This window comes from Malaclemys terrapin, chromosome 2 (genome assembly GCF_027887155.1).
Source record: "Malaclemys terrapin pileata isolate rMalTer1 chromosome 2, rMalTer1.hap1, whole genome shotgun sequence".
NCBI lineage: Eukaryota > Metazoa > Chordata > Testudines > Emydidae > Malaclemys > Malaclemys terrapin.
Genome location: NC_071506.1, coordinates 162,685,872 through 162,692,348, shown reverse-complemented (window position 1 = coordinate 162,692,348; position 6,477 = coordinate 162,685,872). Strand labels below are relative to the sequence as shown.

Sequence of the window (6,477 nt, the reverse complement as noted above, 5' to 3'; positions counted from 1 at the left end):
AATAGGCCCAGATTAGGCAGGGGTTGAGTGAGTACCTTCCTTCTTTCCTGGCATCGCTCAAACAGTTGGTTGTCAATTTGGATACACAACTCAAAGGAAGGGACAATGCCATGAGTGGATCAACCCAGCCAGTTCATCTCATGATTCAGGCCTAGATAGAAATGGTAAATCGCTCTGCTTTTTTCCAGGCCCTGTCCATGACCAGGCAACAGAAATGTGTGGCATAGGCCACAATGGGACGTGGGCCTTGTTTGAATGACTGCAGGGCTACTTTGGCAGAGCATACTTGGTGTGGATCATCAGATCTGAGTGAAAAGACACAGACAAATTCATCAAGTTTGTTTACATTTACAGGAGATACTGCCTCCTGCTTCTTATTTACATCACCTGAAAGTGAGAACAGGTATTTGCATAGCATCTTTGTAGCCAGTATTTATGTGCCAGATGTGCTAAAGATTCATATGTCCCTTCATGCTTCAAACACCATTCCAGAGGACATGCATCCATGCTGATGATGGGTTCTGCTTGATAATGATCCAAAGCAGAGTGGAGCGACGCATGTTCATTTTCATCATCTCAGTCAGATGCCACCAGCAGAAGGTTGATTTTCTTTTTTGGTGGTTTGGGTTCTGTAGTTTCCGCATCGAAATGTTGCTCTTTTAAGACTTCTGAAAGCATGCGCCACACCTCGTCCCTCTCAGATTTTGGAAAGCACTTCAGATTCTTAAACCTTGGGTTGAGTACTGAAGCTATTTTTAGACATCTCACATTGGTACCTTCTTTGCATTTTGGCAAATCTGTAGTGACAGTGTTCGTAAATCAAACGTGCTGGGTCATCATCTGAGACTGCTATAACATGAAATATATGGCAGAATGTGAGTAAAACAGGAGACATACAATTCTCCCTCAAGGAGTTCAGTCACAAATTTAATTAATGCACTATTTTTTTAACGAACATCATCAGCATGGAAAAGCATGTCCCCCGGAATGGTGGTTGGAGCATGAATGGGCATATGAATGTTTAGAGTATTTGGTTACAACAGCGCCATGTGAACGCCTGTTCTCACTTTCAGGTGATGTTGTAAACAAGAAACAGGCAGCATTATCTCCTGCAAATTTTAACCAAACTTGTTTGTCTGAGCAATTGGCTGAAGTAAGACCAAGTGGACTCATAGGCTCTAAAGTTTTACATTGTTTTATTTTTAATGAAGTTATTTTTGTACATAATTCTACATTTATAAGTTCAACTTTCATGATAAATAGATTGCACTACCGTACTTATATTAGGTTAATTGAAATATACTATTTCTTTTGTTTTTTACAGTGCACATAATTATTAATAAAAAATAAATATAAAGTGAGCACTGTACACTTTGTTTTCTGTGTTGTAATTGAAATCAATATATTTGAAAATTAGAAAGCATCCAAAAATATTTAAATAAATGATATTCTATTATTGTTTAACAGTGCGATTAATCATGTGTTTAATCACGATTAATTTTTTTAATCATGCAATTAATCATGATTACTTTTTTTTAATCGCTTGACAGCTCTAAATTTATGTTTTTTTCCAAGGTCTTTAATAACAATGTTAAATTACATTGAGCCAAGAACAGATCTCTATGGGACCTCTCTACAAATATACCTTTTCAATTATTCCCTATTTACTATTACATTTTGGGATCTATCAATTGCACTTTTAATCAATTTAATGTGTTCCATGTTAACTTCTCATCTTTCCAATTTTTTAATCAAAATTCCATATGACACCAAGTCAAATGCATTACAGAAGTATATTACATCAAAACTATGTCCTTTATCACCCATATTTGTAATCTCCTGTAAAAAAAATATAAAATTAGTATTACAGGACTTATTTTTCTATAAACACATGTTGATTTGAATTAATTACATTACCTTCCTTTAATTCTTTAATAATTGAGTTCTGTATGAGCTACTTCATTATCTTACCCTGGAGTGATGTCAGGCTGACATTTTTATGATTACCTGGGGAACCCTGTTTACCCTATTTAAAAATTGGCACAACATTAGTTTTCTTCCATTCTTCTGGAACTTCCCTGGGCCCTAAGGGCATGTCTATGTGAAGACACTGTGGTAAGTAGATCTAAGTATGTTGACTTCAGCCACATTATTCACGTAGCTGAAGTTGCATAACTTAGATCAATTCTCTCCCTCCCCCCCACCCCGCCCCAGTGTAGACCAGGCCTAAGACTTATGGCAAATAAACATTAATGGTCTAGCGAACTCCTCAACCAGCTTTTTTAAAACTCTCAGTGCAAGTTATCTGAACCTGCTGATTTAAAAATGACTAACTTTAGTAGCTTCTGTTTAACATCCTCCAGAGATACTAGTGGAGTGGAAAGAGTGTTATCACAATGATGTTCGTCCATCGTTATCGATGAAGACCTCAACAACTCATTCTTTCGATGACCGGGCTCTGTGCGTCCGGAGATGACTGATCAGTCCGATTCGGGCGTGGAACGTCCTGTCACACGTCGGGCAGACATATAATGGCACTGTCGATGGTGTACAAGCAGCTCTGGACTTGCGCAGCTCACGCTTTTTTTCAGCCTCAGCAATACGCCTCGCTTCAGAGGTATTACTGCCTATGTGAATGAGGCTGTGCCATGCTGAACGGTTCAGTGCGAAGGTTTCCCATGTGGCGGTGTTGATCTTGAAGGATTTCAAAGAGGTTTTCAGCTTGTCCTTGAACCGCTTCTTTTGTCCTCCATGGGAACGCTTTCCCTGAGTGAGTTCTCCGTAGAGGAGCTGTTTAGGAATGCATTCATCTGACATTCTCACAACATGTCCGGCCCACCTGGTCTGGGCTCTCATCAGCAATGTGTAAACTGACAGCAGACTGGCTCTAGTAAGGACATCAGTATCAGGCACTTTGTCCTGCCATCTGATTTTTAGAAGCTTTCGCAGACAGGAAATGTGGAAGTGATTGAGCCTTCGTGCATGACTCCGATAGACAGTCCACATCTCGCAGGTGTACAGCAGAGTTGGAAGCACCACTGCTCGGTAGACCTTCAGCTTCGTTGGTAGGCTGATCCCTTGACGTTCCCAAACATTGGAGCGCAATCGGCCAAATGCAGAGCTGGCTTTAGCAATTCTGCAGTTTACTTCATCATCGATTGACACTGCTCAGGAAAGGGTATTGCCCAGGTACGTGAAGTGGTCCACTGTCTGAAGTCTCTGTCCATTTACAGTGATGGACGGTTCTGAGAACGAAGCATGGGGAGCTGGCTGGTGCATGACCTCAGTCTTCTTGATGTTAATGGTGAGACCGAAGTTGTTGCATGCAGTTGAAAACTTGTCCATACTGGCTTGCATTTCTGGCTCTGTACTAGCATTCAGAGCACAATCATCGGCAAAGAGAAAGTCTCGAAGTACAGTTTCCTTCACCTTGGTGATGGCACGCAGTCACCTCAGATTAAATAATTTCCCGTCAGTTCTATACTTCAGGCCTACTCCTTCAGTGCAGTGTTGAAAGGCATCAGTCAAAGTGGCAAAGAATATCATGCTGAACAAAGTGGGTGCTAAAACACACCCTTGCTTGACGCCGTTGGTGACTGGGAAGGCCTCAGATGTTTCACCGTCATCCAGGACACGAGCCACCATACCGTGATGAAATTGACGTACCATTTGTATAAATCTGTCTGGACAGCCAAATTTCAACATGATCCGCCACGGGCCCTGGTGACTGACAGAGTCAAATGCTTTCGTGAGGTCCATAAAAGTTGTGTAGAGTTCACGATTCTGCTCTTGACATTTCTCCTGTAGCTGACGCACAGCGAAGATCATGTCAATAGTCCCACGTCCCTTGCGGAAGCCACACTGTGATTCTGGCAGTAAGCCCTTCTCTGGGTGAGTGATCAATCGGTTCAACAGAATCCGTGCAAGAACTTTCCCCGCTGTAGAAAGCAACGAGATTCCACGGTGATTGTCGCATACCTGGCGATTGCCCTTCCTCTTATAGAGGTGCAAGATGGGCGCGTCTCTAAATTCTTGTGGAATGGTTCCCTGCTTCCAGAAGGACTGAAACAGCTCAGTGAGTTTCCGTAGCAGCACGGGTCCACCGACTTTGTACACCTCTGCTGGTATGGCATCTGACCCTGGGGCTTTGCCACTTGACAGTTGATTGATAGCTTTCTTCACTTCGTCCTCTTCTGGTGAAGCATCCATGGAGTCATTGACTGCAACCTGGGGCATCTTGTCGATGGCCTCATCATTGATGACTGAGGGGCGATTGAGAATTGCTTCAAAGTTTCAGCCCATCTCTGGAGAATCTGCGTCTTCTCTGTAAGGAGCACAGTACCATCAGAGTTCAGGAGGGGAAAGCTCCCAGAAGACTGTGGACCGTAGTGTGTGTTAAGGACTTCATAAAACTGCTTATAGTCGTTCCTGTCTGCATATGCCTGTATTTCATCTGCTTTGGCGCTCAGCCACAATTCCCGCATTTTGCGCAGTCGGTTCTGTACTGTTCTGTGAGTGTTGATAAAGGCGGTCTTCTTTGCCACTGAGGATGGATCATTTTGATATGCATGATGCAGGCGGTGCTTCTCAGCAAGTAAGGCTTGGATTTCTGCATCATTTTCATCAAACCAGACTTGCCGCCTGCATGTGGAGGGCCCCAATACCTTCGATGCAGCTGTATGGACAGTGTTGCGGAATCGCTCCCAGTCTTTCTCAGCGTCATCCTCAATACGAAGATCAGCAAGTTCATTCTCTAGGTCTTCCGCTAGATTTTCAGTGATGCGGCTGTTCTTCAGCTTCGACACATTGATCCTTTTGAAAGACTTACAACCTTCTGGTCGTCTCTTCGGCATGATACGGAGCTTCATTTTGGATACTATGAGCCTATGATCTGTCCAACAGTCAGCGCCACACATAGCTTTTGTAACCCTGACATCTTGTCTATCCCTTCTCCTGATGATGACATAATCGATCAAATGCCAGTGCTTGGAACGGGGATGCATCCATGAAGTCCTGTTGCAGGTAGGAAGGTGGAAGACCGTATTGCTTATCAGAAGGTCATGTGCTGCACAAGTTTTCAGCAGTAACAGACCATTGCTGTTACACTTTCCCACTCCATTTTTCCCAATGACTCCTTCCCAGGCTGCGGCATCGCATCCGACTCTTGCGTTAAAATCGCCAAGCAGAATCAGCTTGTCTGTGCGGTGCACTGGCGATAGCAGAGTATCTAGTTCTTTGTAGAATTTATCCTTCACATCCTCTGGTCATTGTAGGAGCATATGCGCTGATCAAAGTAGCTTGTTTTCCTTTTTGAAGCAGAAGCTGCATTGTCATGAGCCGGTCATTCATACCCTTGGCGGAACTGGCAAGTTTCTGAACAAGATGATTCTTGATGGCGAAGCCAACTCCAGATTCGTGATGCTCATCACTGCTGCGGCCACTCCAGAAGAATGTATAGCCACCGCCTGACTCGGATAGCTGTCCTTCATTGGCAAGGCAAGTTTCGCTAAGGGCTGCAATGTCAATGTTGTAGCGTGCGAGCTCTCTAGCGACAAGTGCTGTTCTTCTCTCCAGTCTGTCTGCCGTGATGTTGTCCAGTAACGTGCGCACATTCCATATGCCAATAGTGATCGGTGTCACTCTAAATTTTGTTTTTGTTCGACCGCTTTTATGGGATCCCCGCCAGCTGCGGTATGCTGGCCAGGGTAAGGTGAAGCAGGCAATGTTTAGGGCACTTTTTCTAGCCCCCTACTCATTCTACGGAGGTGAGCAGTGCAATCCTGAATAGGGCTGCTCAGTCACTCAAGAAGATTCCGAGCTCCACTGCTGCTTCGGTCAGTGAGGAATGACCATTATGCCTGAGTGCAAGTCTGCGGCTACAACTCCCAGTGTATCCACACCTGCTGCTTTGTCGCTCGTCCATCGCCACAGGACTTGATATGATGTAATATGATATGATATGATATGATATGATGTCGAGACTTGCACGTGAATTGGATTAAAGTGAGGGAGAGTTGCGCAATGTCAGCCTCACTCCCTCTTCTCAGTTCCTATCTGTATCCAGTGGCAGGACAGAAGTCGAGATGGCTGGAGATAGGGCAGGGCGCAGTGGATGACCAGGATGCCTACGTGTCTTGTTGTGCTCTTAAGGGTTCCACAACGCTTGCTGTCACCACCTTCCTGACCATTAAACCAAGTTGAACCAGGTTGCCTCAGTCAGCCCTATCCAGCCTTCGCATGCAATGGGTAGACAGGCCCTAACTCACCGAGAGTCTCATACTCATCAGCTACCGTCACCTGGTTTAGCCCGCCAGTCGAGACAGTCTCCAGGGTGTGGCCGCTGTCGCATGCTGACAACTACTTGTAGCCACAGGTGAGAACTGGGTGTCAAGTGGGGACCAAAGTGGATGAGCTATTCCTAGGAGTACGACTGCTCCCCCATCATAGGTGCTACCCCTCCCTGACAACCCTATACAC

At 44.6% G+C, this 6,477-nt stretch overlaps 1 pseudogene; it reads right to left on the bottom strand.

Moving 5' to 3' along the window:
* Positions 1 to 1,731: 1,731 nt before the first annotated feature.
* Positions 1,732 to 5,565, bottom strand: LOC128831292 (uncharacterized; annotated as a pseudogene).
* Positions 5,566 to 6,477: the final 912 nt, after the last annotated feature.